Source organism: Ambystoma mexicanum, chromosome 6p, assembly GCF_040938575.1.
Source record: "Ambystoma mexicanum isolate Mex_15411 chromosome 6p, UKY_AmexF1_1, whole genome shotgun sequence".
Lineage (NCBI taxonomy): Eukaryota > Metazoa > Chordata > Amphibia > Caudata > Ambystomatidae > Ambystoma > Ambystoma mexicanum.
The window spans coordinates 218,951,135-218,968,003 of NC_090935.1; positions in this window are offsets into that span (position 1 = coordinate 218,951,135).

The window sequence follows — 16,869 nt, forward strand, 5'->3', positions numbered from 1 at the left end:
TATTCTGTCATTCGTTTCATGCATGTCACGATGTGGGTTTTCTCATTCAATTGCACCCATTGTGTGTGTGTGACGGACATGTATTGATGTGCATACTTGCCATTTGGGATCTATCATGACATGGGGATTTCAATGTGGGGTGGATGGAATACTTGTTTGGGTGTTTGGACTGGGGTGGCATGGGGTGGGATTTGGGTGGCCATAAGGGCCATGAGTGTGGATCGTGATGACTTGTTGGGGTGGGGACATGAGTCGGGGCCTGCTGGCAGGTGCCCGTCACTGCTGGGTGGGTGAGTGGGTGGGGGGACATGAGTCGGGGCCTGCTGGCAGGTGCCCGTCACTGCTGGGTGGGGGGACATGATTCGGGGCCTGCTGGCAGTTGCCCGTCACTGCTGGGTGGGTGAGTGGGTGGCGGGACATGAGTCGGGGCCTGCTGGCAGGTGCCCGTCACTGCTGGGTGGGTGGGGGTGCAGGGGGCATGAGTCAGGGCTCACAAATGTGCTCACAAGTGCATGGTACCATGTGAGCTGCCTGCTGGGCATGGTGAGGGTTGTAGGGTAGTCCCCTGTGGTGTGGGCTGCCTGCAAGGCATGGCGAGGGTTGTAGGGTAGTCCCCTGTGGTGTGGGCTGCCTGCAGGGCATGGTGAGGGTTGTAGGGTAGTCCCCTGTGGTGTGGGCTGCCTGCAGGTCATGGGGGGGGAACCACACACCCGGGAGGGCCCACAATGCAAAATCACATCTGAAACTCCCCACGCACCCCCCAAATACACGTACCCTGCTCGCACAAGGCCTATCGCGTGTGAAACTCCCCGCACACCCTCCAAATACACGTATCCCGCTCGCACAAGGCCTATCGTGTGGGAAACTCCCTGCCCCCTCCCCAAATACACGTACCCCGCTTGCACAGGGCCTATCGCGTGTTAAACTCCCCGCGCTCCCCCCAAATACACGTACCACGCTCTCCCCTGGAGTATCGCGTGTGAAACTCCCCACGCACCCCCCAAATACACGTACCCCGCTCGCACAAGGCCTATCGCGTATGAAAATCCCTGTTCACCCCCCAAATACATATACCCCGCTCACACAGGGCCTATTGTGTCTTAAACTCCATGCACACCCCCAAAATACACGTACGACGCTCTCGTCTGGAGTATCGTGTGTGAAACTTCCTGCGCACCCCCCAAATACACATACCCCGCACCCACAAGGCCTATTGCATGTTAAACTTCCCGTGCACCCCCCAAATACACGTACCCCCGCTCCCACAAGGCCTATCGCGTGTGAAACTTCCCACGCACCCCCCAAATACACGTACCCCGCTCCCACAAGGCCTATCGCGTGTGAAACTTCCTGCGCACCCCCCAAATATATGTACCCCGCTCCCACAAGGCGTATCACGTGTGACACTTCCCTCGCACCCCCCAAATACACGTACCCCTCTCCCACAAGGCCTATCACGTGAAATACACGTAACACGCTCCCACAAGGCCCATTGCGTGTGAAACTTCCCACGCACCCCCAACATGCATGCAGGCACCCCATCCACCCTGGGCATGCCCCACAGGCAGCCCACTCACCCTCCCTATCCCCCACAGGCAGGCCATCCACCCTGGGCATGCCCCACATGCAGACCACGCCACAGGGGGTGCTTTTTCTAGGCAATTTACCTGGCGCGAGCGGGGTACGCGTATTCCGAGGGGTGCGCCAGTACATTTTCACGATTTTGGCTGCCGTGAGCGGGGTACGTGTAGTATTTTCACGTGATTACAGTGTACCGGCCCTGTAAGCTGGTGCAGGGTTAGCGCGGCCCTTTGCGCTGCATTCGGGATTTCATTGCCTTTTCCTTGCACAAGAGGCCTCACAAATGTGCTCACAAGTGCATGGTACCATGTGAGCTGCCTGCTGGGCATGGTGAGGGTTGTAGGGTAGTCCCCTGTGGTGTGGGCTGCCTGTAGGGCATGGTGAGGGTTGTAGGGTAGTCCCCTGTGGTGTGGGCTGCCTGCAGGGCATGGTGAGGGTTGTAGGGTAGTCCCCTGTGGTGTGGGCTGCCTGCAGGGCATGGGGGGGGAACCACACACCCGGGAGGGCCCACAATGCAAAATCACATCTGAAACTCCCCGCGCACCCCCCAAATACACGTACCCTGCTCGCACAAGGCCTATCGCGTGTGAAACTCCCCGCACACCCTCCAAATACACGTACCCCGCTCGCACAAGGCCTATCGTGTGGGAAACTCCCTGCCCCCTCCCCAAATACACGTACCCCGCTTGCACAGGGCCTATCGCGTGTTAAACTCCCCGCGCTCCCCCCAAATACACGTACCACGCTCTCACCTGGAGTATCGCGTGTGAAACTCCCCGCGCACCCCCCAAATACACGTACCCCGCTCGCACAAGGCCTATCGCGTGTGAAAATCCCTGTTCACCCCCCAAATACATATACCCCGCTCACACAGGGCCTATTGTGTCTTAAACTCCATGCACACCCCCAAAATACACGTACGACGCTCTCGCCTGGAGTATCGTGTGTGAAACTTCCCGCGCACCCCCCAAATACACATACCCCGCTCCCACAAGGCCTATCGCATGTTAAACTTCCCGTGCACCCCCCAAATACACGTACCCCGCTCCCACAAGGCCTATCGCGTGTGAAACTTCCCACGCACCCCCCAAATACACGTACCCCGCTCCCACAAGGCCTATCACATGTTAAACCTCCCGCGCACCCCCCAAATACATGTACCCCGCTCCCACAAGGCCTATCGCGTGTGAAACTTCCTGCGCACCCCCCAAATATATGTACCCCGCTCCCACAAGGCGTATCACGTGTGACACTTCCCTCGCACCCCCCAAATACATGTACCCCACTCCCACAAGGCCTATCACGTGTTAAACTCCACACGCACCCCTGAAATACACGTACCACGCTCCCACAAGGCCTATCGCGTTTGAAACTTCCCACGCACCCCCAACATGCATGCAGGCACCCCATCCACCCTGGGCATGCCCCACAGGCAGCCCACGCCACAGGGGGTGCTTTTTCTAGGCAATTTACCTGGCGCGAGCGGGGTACGCGTATTCCGAGGGGTGCCCAGTACATTTTCACGATTTTGGCTGCCGTGAGCGGGGTACGTGTAGTATTTTCACGTGATTACAGTGTACCGGCCCTGTAAGCTGGTGCAGGGTTAGCGCGGCCCTTTGCGCTGCATTCGGGATTTCATTGCCTTTTCCTTGCACAAGAGGCCTTCTTGGGGGCGTAACTAGCGCTGCGGGATGTTCTCTGCGCCAGCGCTCAAAATGGCTTGTAAATTCCATGAATACGCGGTGCGCCAGAATGCTGTTTAGCGCACACGGCTGGTGCACGTTGGCGCACGCTCCCTCTCTGTGCTGCTCGCGTGCACTGCATCTGCGCTGAAATCTATGAATTACCCTCTGAATGTGGCCTTCGTCAGCACCAGTTGGAGAAATTCTGCAGGCCATTTAAGGGAGTGAGCGGTAAATAGGCCCTCACTTGTGATTTTTGCATAATTTATTCTTCCCTCAATGAGACAAAATATTGCATAGTCCTAGTTCTAACCATCATTTTAGATACAGTTCTCATTCTTTCTGGGTAATAAATATATGCTGACCAGGATAACTTGTGTAATAAAGACTAAATGTGGACTAACCAGCCTACTTTATTATGGCCCTCCAAGGTTAAAATATTCACAATAAAATCTTTTGCTAGAGAGCTACGATCTCCAGCCTATAGTGAGGCCCAAGCTAGTATTGGTCTCCCACATATTGTATCATAGAGATAGGTAATGGATATTTCCAAATGCATAGCTTACACAGGTGTTGAGGGGGAAAAGGGGACATTAACAAATTTCTTAAAAACAGTTCTCTATCTTTTGTAGACAGTCAGCCCTTGCGTACCCCCATATCTCACACACAAAGATGCCTGCACTGACTGCCTTGCCCTTCTAGCCATATGTATTATGATCCACATAAGAGTGTCTCAAGGTCGTTGCTAATCTAAAAAAAAAAACTATCATTTGGGTCATCTTTACACCTAGCTCTAAGGTGTGGTCATCCGATTTCAGTCTATTATTAAGTCTTATACCTAGTGAGTCAATAGAGGAGCGGCATTCCAAATGGTTTCCTTCTAGAAACATCGGCAGGCACTGCGTAGGCCTTGGGGAGACACACGTGTATGACCCTTTCAGTTAACTCGTAAGCCCCGGTCCCTCTTATATTTCTCATACGCTGTTATTAGAACCTGCAGTGATCTAGGGATCTTCGCCATGTGAACAGCGTCATCAGCATAATCGAGCACTGGCAGTCTCCTGTCACCACACCGGAGAATATCAATGTTAACATGAGAGGCTAAATAGGGGGCAAGAGAGTTAACATATACATTAAAAAGTAGGCGTGTAAGGACACATCCTTGGCAGTCCCCGTTCCTTACCACTATGCAGTCAATTCTCCATCCACACCATAGCGCACACAGAACCTTGAGTTTTCATGGAGGGACTCCAGCATCCCTATCAGAGGGCGTAGAATACCTAAATCACCTAGTGTTTTCCAGAAAAGTCTCCTATACCCATGATCTAAGGCCAAACAAAGATGTTGTCTCAGGAGGATAGCTCAGGGGCAACGTGCTCACCTTGGAAGCAAGGCGACACGTAGCAACACGGGTTCGATCCCCGGGTTCACGCTTAGAAACCTCTGGGTATTGAGCGTGTTATAAATAACCTATGATATCATATAATATCCAGATAATCACGTAGATGGGATAATACCTGTTTTACCAGAATAATTTAGAGGTTTTGGCACTGGTGTATCGTCCGGTACCTGGTTGAAAGGCTTATTGGGTATCCAAAAGGATGCTGTTTTCTGCCGGTCAAAGCTCCCGGCGTTTCAAAGCAATACCAAAGACAACTTTACTGTCCCATCTAATAGGGTAACAGTTCTGTATGAAGAAGATGAGGATTTACTGCTCTTTTTGTAAATTGGGACGATTTATTCCGTCAGGATGCTGGCGTTGAACATCTGTACCAAAAATGGTCCCCAAATATCCGGCATAGAGCACAATACATTATTTGCGACACCATTGATTCCCGACAATTTCAGCATTTTCTGTCTTGAAAGAACAGACATCACCTCCTCCAATGTTACTTCCTCTACAGGGCCCTTGTTGCCTGACCGCCTCATATAAGAGTTGCTTACACAGTTCCTATTCATATCCTCAGTGCAAAACAGATCCTTACCGTATTTCAGCCAGGTCTTTTCTGATTTCTTTTCTTTCTGCCTTTTCTCAGCTTTCGCACCAAGAAAACCCATTGTGGGCTGTATGCCTGCTTTACAAAAAAAGCATGATACAATAAAATACAACACAATCCTCCAACGGGGTTCGAGTGATATCTGATAGACAAAAAGAGCAAAGGTTGAGTTGTCTACGATGCCAATCTGTAGTCACAGGCCGTAGTTGCGTATTTTCCTCCGCATCCCTACGCCATCACAGTAGGAGGATACACCATTTGTAAAGGGAAATAGTCAATAGTCATTTCGTGTGCCAGTCATGCACAACATGACTGGCATTAATATACTGATACTTCACATGTTACTCTATGGGGGTGGGGAGGTTCCATCGATGGATTTTCCATTGACAGAGAATTCATCGGATCTTTTTCATCGAGTGTTGTCGCAAATGTATGTGGGGTGGTGGGTTAGGGTAATAACATTTTTTGAGGGGACATGGGGAGGGGTTTAGGGGGGGGCTTCACCCCCTGCATACATTTGTGGCAAAATGTCCTAAAAGAAAAAGAAAAAGGTGAGGAACTCTCCTGCCATGTAGAGAACTCGATGGAATGATATAGAACCACGGCATGGATGGATACTTGCACTGGTTTAGGCTCCTGGCCGGGCCTTAGTATGCCTTAATAAGCTCATTGTATCCTGCTCTGCCCATAATGTTGCCTGATAAATATTGGAAGGCACCCCAGGCCATATATTTAGCTATCTTCTGACACCAAGGCAGAAGCACACACACACACACATACTTTCCAAATATTGTGCAACAGTTTGACCTGAGGAAACGAGACGAGACAAAAGCCTGGTTTGGCCTGGCCTGGTTTTGATTGCCTGCTGGTATCCTGACCTGCAATGGTTTGGCATTATCCAGGAGACAACATGTTCCTTCACTTTTGTTTAGAGAAAACATGCAGAAAATGCAACAAGCTGGATCACAATGGACAGAAGCAATTCCTAAACTGCATGGCAGTCACAATATTTTGCCTTCCTGCGGTACTGCCTTCAGGCGTGTCGGAGATAATACAGTCGTCAACCTGCTAATCAACCAGATCAGTGAGCAGAAGTGCCGTTGGACAGCACCTTGAGACTATGAGAGTTATTAAGTTCCATTGCAAAGTTGTGTTTCACACTCAATGGAAGATATTGGCTTTTGCATCCCCTCCTCACCACATGTATCTAGAATTCAACACAGGGTAAGGGCAGACTCACACTCGGTGCAATCCATCCGCCAAGCCTGTTTAGGTTAAGATGCCACCACCCTCTAACCCTGCGATAGCCATATTGCATACACAGCCTGCAGGAACCTGGCCAAACCGCCCACATTTAAATCATCTGCGTTGCAAGGGGATTTCCTGTCCCGCTACACTACTGCTGCCTAATGCCTCATGCAAGCCTTCTGGATGGGCACTCAAATATTACATTTGGTCCACTTCCAGGTGAGGGGGACACAACGCCTGACATTGCATATATCCTTGCGCCATCCATGAATGTATCTTAACCATCTTCATTTCTACTACTGGTCCTCCCTCAGTATAGGCCGCATATCCCTACTTCAGATGTCCCTCTTGTGGGCTGTTCTGCTCATTCATTCTATGTTGCCTAAACCTACTCAAGGTGGAAGACTCTAAAATGTGGTATGTGGCTTAACACTCTTTAGCATACCTCTTCCACCCGCTGCATGTGAGAGTACGCCCATATCCCCACTCTACCACTATCTGTGTATCTTCTCCCTTTGGCCTTGGGCTCTGAAAGAATCTATACAGTGCCATGATGCCCACTAGGCCTGCACTATGTGATACAGCACTGCACGAAAAAGTTACATTAAAACTCACCAATACATATTGGGAGAGTGCCCCTCATTTCCATTATTTCATGACTCACTTGAATATAAGACGGTTGGAAAAATGAAATATATGTTTTTGGCCTGATATCTGTATTTTATTCGTTCTCTTTTTTCATTTGAACAAACCACTTAAATTAATTAGATTTCTACACAACATCATCAAAACGGTACACTAAACACAATTCACTTGTAAAGCAAATACGATTGAAAAACATAAGTTACAGATTACGTATTTTCGATATTGCACACAATTTACTTTTTAGATTTTTCTGGACAATGGTCAATAGCTTCCCAGTCCCAGGCTGAGATCGGATGAGCAGTGTTCAACCAGCAAGGAGTGCACAAAGACAAACAAACAATGCATGCGAAGAAAAAGTGTCAAAACAACCAATTGCCCAGTTCTGCACATGCATGTGTTTTTTAATGAATTCTTGAAATGCTCCCAAGTATTTTTCACAAAAATTAAAACAATTCTGAGTGCAGAGATTTTTAAATAATATTTACTCCTCAAGAGCTCGTGCAATTTGGGGCTGTAAAAGAGACCTTTCATACAGGTGTATCAAAACAGCTCATCAAGCATGCCAACAGCCCAAAAGAAGGACACACACTGAGACAACTAGGAAATGGGGGATTGGAATGGCGCATACAAATCAGACACTGCCCGTCACACTTTTCCACCCCTATGGAAAGAGCAGAACATTTTCTCAATACCACAGTCTGTTGAGGATACTGCCCCGCCAAGGATGACACAGCAGCAATAACAGTAGGCAGCTGACCAGGCTGCACCCAAAACCCCCCTGCAGGCAGCCATCAACCTGCCCCTCAGATCCCACTGCTGGCAGCCCATCAGCAGGGACCCACACCCACACAGGCAGCCCAATCATTCAGCCCCACCAGACCTCCCTACAGGCAGCTCAACAGCCAAACCTCCCACCACCCCCACTGCCCTTTGCAAGAAGCCCATCAGCCTGTACCCCAGTCTGCCACAGGGAGCCTGTCAGCTTGCCCCCAATCCTCCTGCAGGCACTATCCACGTTTCACACAGCCCCACCACACAGACATCCACTCAGCATGCACCCCTACCTACATCCACAAAAGCAACAGGAAGAACTGGTGGAGAGTTAGAAGAGTTCAAAAGCCCTACAAACGAGTGTGTGCCTGCCCAAGCTGCCCTGCCACTACCCCACAGACCATCAGGTCCCATCAACATACTGCCTAGATGAGCCCCCCTCTGCAGCCTTCTGGCAGAAATGTAATGCTATATTGAGCCGGCCAGGCAGACTGAGATGCCCACACCCCTGTGGCAGGTCCTTAGTTTTCTCCATTTCTGTGGTACATGTACCTTTCAATACATGGTGCCCCTTGTAAGTAATTTCAATCTGGCACAGACCCAGGTCTCGCCCAGCATGTAGTGCGCAAATGAGACCATTATTTATTTTTATCTATAAGTTCAATATTCTGAATGACATACCACTCATATCGCACCCTTCTCCTGAGACCCCCACCCTTCACACTGAACCAGAAATCAGGCTAGGTTGCAAAAGTAAATAGTTATTTATGTATTTTGAATTTAAATCACTATATATTTTAATAGGTAACAACAATCACCAATGGGATGACAGAAAACTGAATAATATCTTTAATGCACTGGAAATCAAGTAATGAACACAAAAACAATGCAGCACAGAAAAGGATACTTTTGGGTTGTTTGGAACAGATAGAACTATGGTTAGGGGTTCCTCCTGCAACATCCCTCAACCCACCAATAGGCAATTTAAATAGATGTGAGGAGAGAGCAGGTACTCAGTAATAACACAGATCAGACTATCACTCCCACCTTCTCCTTTAAACACAAGAGAAAAACGGAATTGACTTTTCAACTTTCAGGTTGGCTTTGAAATTGGCTGAGCAAAAACACAAAATGTGGTCAAAAATGCCTAATTTATTATACATTTCTAAGGCAGCCACTTTGAACAGATGCAAGCAAACACAAGCAATGATTTAATCAAAAGAAAACATTTGAAATCTCAAAGTCAAAGTGGGAAATAATTGAAAGCTAATTCACACGTGTAAAACTCTTCAAAATGTCAATTTGCGGAAAACTTTTCCTTATGCGATTTTTGATATAACGGGTCAATCGCACGGTATAGCTAAGGATGTTAGGTACAAGTGGGAGTTGAAATTTCGCTTCTACCTTAAAAACTGAGGGAGTTATGGAGGTTTTAGTGAGAGGTGTTTTTCGGAAATAAAGACACAAATTTGAACAAGGACTTCAGTTTAGAATCAGAAAATATGGCTTATGCTTTTACTCAAGGCTAGAGCGTTTGGCTAGGCAACCAAGTTGGGACAAAGTAAACGCTCTGAGACTGATTCATGACTTCAGTAACAGATCCCCATCACCTTCCCCAGGGGCACCTGTCTAAAGACTCAAAGTGGGATTTATGGATCAGAGTTACACAACGAAGATGACTATGAAAATGGTGTTTTAGCAACTAGACATAATAAGATAGCACTAAACATGTTGACACTGTTACTGGTTATGAAAGTAGGGATAATTCAAAGGTTAGAATGGAACAAGATAATGCAAGGTATACAATAGTTCTCTAGCGTCCTATTAATGCTCACAATCCACTGGGGTTTAAGATCTTTGACAGTCACGGTTCTGGTCAATGGATTGGGTCTATCAAGGAAGGACAGCACATCAGGCACAGGACTGGATCAGCTAGGCGCAGGACTGGATCAGCTAGGCTGGTCACCGGAATGGCACAGGATCTGCCCTTCTTGTTTCTGGGTAGTTCAAATCAGCAGGATAGCGAGTTCATCAGGCAAGCTTTATGGTAGCAAGCCAGATAGTTTCAGGAGGCTAAGTTCAGAATGCTTTCCCACACCGCAGCTCTACACTGGGTTGTGAGAATAAGTTTGAGGATTGAGGCCTTGCTGAAATGGTTCAGCTACTGCTTGGCCTATTTCTTGATATCTGGATCTGGAAGGATATTAAAGGCTGGATGTTGAATGCTGGAACAAAGTGCTTCGCTGGAATCAGAAGAGTGAGTGAGTTCCCATGTGTTGTCAGCTGTCTCTATTTATCCTTTCAAATGGCATCACAGAAATGGGTGTATGGGCCGTTTTAGCTAAGCCTGCCTCTGTGGACTGGGATTGGATCAGAGCTTCATCTCCGCCTTGCATCTGAGTGATTGGATCAAAGCCGAATGATGTCACATTTATTTTTTTACTTTTACAGTCCTTAGAAACCTCCCCTAGCCACTAGTATCAAAATCGAATTTTGTCCTAAATACATATTTATACATTGGTAACTTCTACAAAAATCACACACAAAGATTGCATATTTTATGTAGTATCTGTTCATCAAAATCCTGCAGCTGTGAGATCTTGTTTCACCTTTCTGCAGAATTTTGTCCATTTCGCCATGAACACATTTTCCAAACTTTCTGCAAATTTTCACAAACATGTATGTTTACCATGGGGATGTGTGTGTAAAGTTTAACAATTCTAGCATTAATACAGTTCACATACACCCACATATATTGCCATTCCTGTCCAGAATATGTTACACAGTTCCACCGCTGGGTTTCCGGTAAGCCCTTCTATCTGCCGCAAAGTATGCCTGTGGTGGCAACTCTTTAGCTGGATTATGTGGACCCACTTGTCTTCCCCTTCTGTCAAATTTCCCTTGGGGATGCGGATTCTGTAGGCGAGATTCTGTCCACAATTTCAAAAGGACCCCGCCAAGTTGGGAGGAATTTGCGCTCTTTGGCTTGGTTCCTTTGAAAATTGTACAAGTAGACCCGGTCTCCTACTTGATTTTCCTTTTTAGTTGTCTTAAGGTCATAGTGGGTCTTCATACTGTCTGCAGATCTTTCTAGATTCCGCTGAGCATAGGCAAAAGCATGTTGAAGGTGTTTTCTCAGATTCTCAACATACTCATGAGATGTGGAGGCATTTATCAAGATCTGCTCTTGGGTTCTGTAGAGCAGATGCTAGGGTAGCACCATACTTCATGCAGTCATCAGCTCAAAAGGGGACATTTTAGTTGCAGATGAAGGGGTAGATCTGATGGCCATCAGGACAAGGGGTAATCGAATGTCCCAACTTGGCCCAGAATCTGCCACAAACTGTTTTAATATGCTCACAATAGTTTTATTGTACCTCTCAACACCACCACTAGAGGACACCGGTAGGCAATGTGTAGTTTCCTTTTTACCCCAAGTATCTCCCACATCTTTGTCATCACTTCGCTAGTGAAGTGGCTACCTCGGTCTGACTCATTCCTTTGGGCTAGTCCAAAACGCGAGAAGATGTGATTCATCATCAGGGCAGCTGCTGTTTCTGCCTTGCAATTTGGGGCCGGGAGACATTCCACCCATTTAGTAAACAAGCATGTTACGGTCAACATGTACTTTTTCCCCCTAGAGGAGCGAATAACGGGCCCGATAAAATCTACTTGAAAATTTGACCAAGGCAGCGTTCCCCTCTTTTGGAGGGGAGCACGGTGTGTGAGTGATGCTGGCTGAAATTGTGCACACACAAGACACCCCTTCAAGTACTAGTCGAGGTCCTGCCCCATGTGTGGCCAGTATGCAACCTCTCGCAAGATTTCTAATGTTGTATGAAACCCCCGATGACCGGCTCTGGCTGCATCATGGGCGTGAATTAGCAACAGGCTTTGGAATGAAGTAGGGACCACCCATTGGTCATGGCCAGTATGGATCTCCTCACCAACAAACCGTCTTGGATTGGGAACATTTTTGGACATTTCATCAACATTCTGAAGTCCTCTTTCCCAATGCAATCAGTATCCGTCAGGGGAAAGTTCTCAGGGTCCTCAATGTATTGATAAAACTTACCAATTATTGGATCCCCTTTTTAAGCCATTATTAAATCAGCATCTGGGGTCTCCTTACTCCATTGGGCAGTTGAGAGTTCATTGTGATCATTTGTCTGGGACCTAGTGATAGCAGTGACCTGGATTTCCCCCAACAGAAACTCGATCTAAAGTACATCCCTTTGGATGGCTCTGGTTTTGGCCAGCTGATCAGCTAGGTCACCATTTTTCTTTGAGGAGAGTTCCCCCATCCCTGAAGGAGAAAATAATTTTCCCAGAATCCTCTGAAGACCCCTCTCCTTCAAATTGGAAGATTCTAACCTCCTCCACAAACTGGGTCTTTTAGGTCCTTTATTTCTCCTACCCGCCCTCTGTTCCTTAGGTTGCAGACTTTTGGGGGCAGGAGAATTTGGTTCCAGTTCCGGGATTTCCAGAGGCTTTTCACAAGTGGGGAAGGAAGATAATACTAAGGTTTTACACCCCCCTTCCCCCTGTGCCTCCATCCCTGGAACCGGTGGGTTGTTGGGGTTCTCTCCCCGTCATTGCTCTGGAGTACCAGACCCTTGATTTTAGGGGTTCTGGGCCGCCATGTTCATCTGAGGGTACTGCTTAGCCCTCAACATGTGACCCAGATCCTGTGCCAAGTTCTGGACCTGGCGCTCCAGTTGGGACACCCGTTCTGGCTGGTACGCGGTTCTCTGGTGCATCCTATGTTGATCACGGGAAGGGTAACTGTCCCTTCTCCCATAATTCCCTTGGTTGGGATAGTTTGGGTACCCCTCCACCCTTGGCCTCCCCTCTCGCGGTTTGGGCTGTCTGGGCTCAGGAAAGTGGGGAAAGAAAGAAGGGTTGTTTTGGGGGTGGATGTTTGGCGGGTACCGGGGAAAGAAGCTCAACCCGGCATTTGGGGGATTACTGTCCTCCTGGGGAAAGTTAGGATTGAAGTTTCCTGAGTTGGCAGCTGCCTGGTTGAATCCCTCCCCCCTTGGGCTGGGGGATTCCACACATAGGATGGGTCTGCTGCCCTTGTAAGGGGGGCTGATGAAGTCAGGGGAGTTAGGGGTCCCATTTGCGGGGTTACCACCCTGACTACCTGTTTGGGATTGGCCCGAGGGCCTTCTGGGTCTTTGGTTGGGAGGATTTTGCACAGGAATGTTTTTAGGCCCCCCCATCTCCAGATCTAAAATGGGGGTAACCTTCACCCCCGCCACCTTAGCAGCAGCAGGGGTGTTGGTTGGTTTGGGGTTTTTATTGGTACTTTTATTTTCTACCTTTTTCTGCACTTCATAAATGCGAGTTGCCTGTTCAATGACCCATTCTTGTGATCTCTTCTCATGAAAGTCCCTCACCAGCTGGGTCATTATGTATTTAGGGAGTGCTTGAAAGAAGGTATTTATGAACTCCCTACTGTCTGTGCGCACCCTCCTGGTGGTCTGCTCAAAGGCACGTTTCAACTCTTGTACAAATTCTTGTGTGGGCTGGTCTTCTCCACATTGCAGATGGTAGGCCACCTTGTGGGCCTCTTGAGGGTTTCTATGTATTGAGAAATGCTTTAAGATGGCCGCCCTATAGGTGGACCATCTTGAGTGGTTCTGATCCTCCAGCCCCGCAAAGAAGCTGGAGAATTCAGGGGAAAATGTCCACTTGACATATTGAATGCAACTTTGGATATCCTTTAGGTGGAAAGTATCCATCATTTGCTCATACAACTCGAGGTGCTCCCAAACTGAATATTTGGCATTTTTGTGGTAGGGCGTGATGATGCTCCTAATGGCCTTGATTTGCTTCAGGGGATCTTTCAGTAGGGTCCTCTTACTTTTGTTGGCCTTTTTAGTTTTGGTCACCCTTGTCCACTCATCCTCTGACTCAGAGGCACTGCTACAGGAGGTGGCTGTCTGATCCTCTAGGCTCTTCCTGGTTCTGCGAGCTTGGGATTGGCTTGCAGAATGTGGGGGACTAGTCTCTTGAGGCCTGTGTTCCTCAGAAGAGTCTTCTGACTCTCCCTTGCTTCGAGGATTGGATAAGTACCACCCACCCCCCACTGCCATAGCTGGGAAGAGGTTTTTAAGATGCTCTTTGTGGGCTTAGTTTTATGGAATTCCCCCCAAATTCTACAGACTGATCCCTTGGTAGGTGATATTTTTGAGGATCCAGTTCTCTGATTCTCCCCTCACTGGAGTCTTCCTGATCAGAGAGGCTGGCCCTAATATTTGGGAATCTGTACATAGATGCCCACCCATCCATTTCTGGGAGGCGCTGATCTGTCAGTCCCATCTTCCCCATTGTGCTGAAGTCTACCATCCCTGTGGCCCTTGGCTCATATGAGCCAGTGGGCATGGGGGTGGCCGAGTCCATGGAACTGAAGGGATTAAAGTCCCTGATGACAGGGTACCTGAGGTTATGCTCTGGGGTTTCTCTTTCCCATCTTACCTCATCTCTTTCAGCCACTATTCCCTGATGACATGCCAAAATTGGACCCTTTTTCTCCTCTATTAAGGCCTTGCTGGTCTCAATGATTTGCTCTTGCACGGCTATCTGTTTGTGGAGCCTGTCATTCTTTTCACAGAGAGCCTCATTGTCTCTCTGTGCTTCCTGCTGTATTGGGAATACTGGGCCCATTTATGTTGCAGGAGACTCATCTCCTGAGTTTGGTCCTTATTGGCCTGATTGTTCTTTGCCAGAGCATCCTCCACCCGCCTGGTGTGCTCTAGTAGCTTTTCATAATCAGTTTTCATTTCACTAACGTCCTGAAGGGCCAACTTTCTTTCCTCCAACTTAGTTTTTAATTGGCTGACTTCCTGGCCTAAGGTGTCCCTCTCCTGAGTTAGAGTGCCCATCTGTGCAGCCAGGTCATCCCTCTGTTTTTTAAATGCACTAGATTTCTGGTGCTCCTCATCGAATTCCTCTTGGGAGTGGATTTCATTAGTAATTAATTTATTATTTTCCTCTTTCAAGGATTCTATATGGTTCTGTAAGGTGACTTTCTGTTCTGCACAGACTCTATTATAATTCAATTGATGCTCAGTGCCCTTCAGTGCCCAGTTTCTGTTGACCGTTGTAGAGAGTCAACTCTTTCGTGATACTCCTCTTGCAGTATCTGTAATTTGAGATCTTGTTCTACATTCTTTTACTGCAAGAGAGCCAGATCTTTCAGTTTGGTGACATACTGTGTAGCCTCTGTTTCAGATTCTTGGCTATCCTGGAGCCTTTGCTCTGCAGAGTCCAGATTAGTCTGGATGTTTTGCAGTGTTTCCCCTCGCCTCTTTGTCAAATCTATATGGTCTGCATGCTTTTCCTGTATAATTCCGATGTGGAGGTACAGGTAGGCCGCTATTTTGGCAATTTTACACTGCTCCTCTTTTATTTTTGGGGCCATGTACAGCTTGCTAAGTACTTGATATAATGGACCCTTATCCTGCCAGATATCAAGGTCGATTGCAGTGACCTGTTGTTTTATCTCCTGCAGCCGTACCTGTTCGTCCTGTTCTGGCCATTCAACCCTGACAAACAATTTGTGCAGAAAGTTTTCCCTAGCCATTCCGGAAATATTAATTTCCTTCTGACTTATCTCAGGGTTAATTTACTTTTGCAAACAGACCCAATCCTTTTGAGTATTTCTTTTGAATATTCTGAATGACATACCACTCATATCACACCCTTCTCCTGAGACCCCTACCCTTCACACTGAACCAGGAATCAGGCTGGTTTGCAAAAGTAAATAGTTATTTATGTATTTTGAATTTAAATCACAATATATTTTAATAGGTAACAACAATCACCAATGGGGTGACAGAACATGGAATAATATCTTTAATGCACTGGAAATCAAGTAATAAACACAAAAACAATAGAGCACAGAAACTGATACTTTTGGGTTGGTTTGGAACAGATAGCACTGTGGTTAGGAGTTCCCCCTGCAACAGCCCTCAACACACCAAAAGGCAATTTAAATAGATGTGAGGAGATAGCAGGTACTCAGGAATAACACAGATCAAACAGACTATCACTCCCACCTTCCCCCTTTAAACACAAAAGAAAAACGGAATTGACTTTTCAACTGTCAGGATGGCTTTGAAATTGGCTGAGAAAAAACACTAAATGTGGTCAAAAATGCTTCATTTATTATACATTTCTACGGGAGCCACTTTGAACAGATGCAAGCAAACACAAGCAGTGATTTAATCAAAAGAAAACATTTGAAATCTCAAAGTCAAAGTGGGAAATAATTTAAAGCTAATTCATATGTGTAAAACTCTTCAAAATGTCAATTTGCATCAAACTTTTCCTTATGCGATTTTTGATATAGGGAGTCAATCACACTGTATAGCTAAGGATGTTATGTACAAGTGGGAGTTGACATTTCGCTTCTATCTTAAAAACTGAGAGAGTTGTGGAGGTTTTAGTGAGAGGTGTTTTCCGGAAATAAAGACACAAATTTGAACAAGGACTTCAGTTTAGAATCAGAAAATATGGCTTATGCTTTTACTCAAGGCTAGAGCGTTGGGCTAGGCAACCAAGTCGGGACAAAGTAATCTCTGAGACTGATTCATGACTCCAGTCACAGATCCCCATCACTTTCCCCAGCAGCACCAGTCCAAAGACTCAAAGTGGGATTTATGGATCAGAGTTATACAAATAAGATGACTATGAAAATGGCGCTTTCAGCACATCAGGCGCGGGACTGGATCAGCTAGGCCGGGCACCGGAATTGCAGAGGATCTGCCCTTCTTGTTTCTGGGTATTTCAAATCAGCAGGATAGCGAGTTCATCAGGTAAGCCTTATGGTAGCAAGCCAGATAGTTTCAGGTTGCAATGTTCAGGATGCTTTCCCACACCACAGCACTACTCTGGGTTGTGAGAATAAGTTTGAGGATTGAGGCCTTGCTGAAATG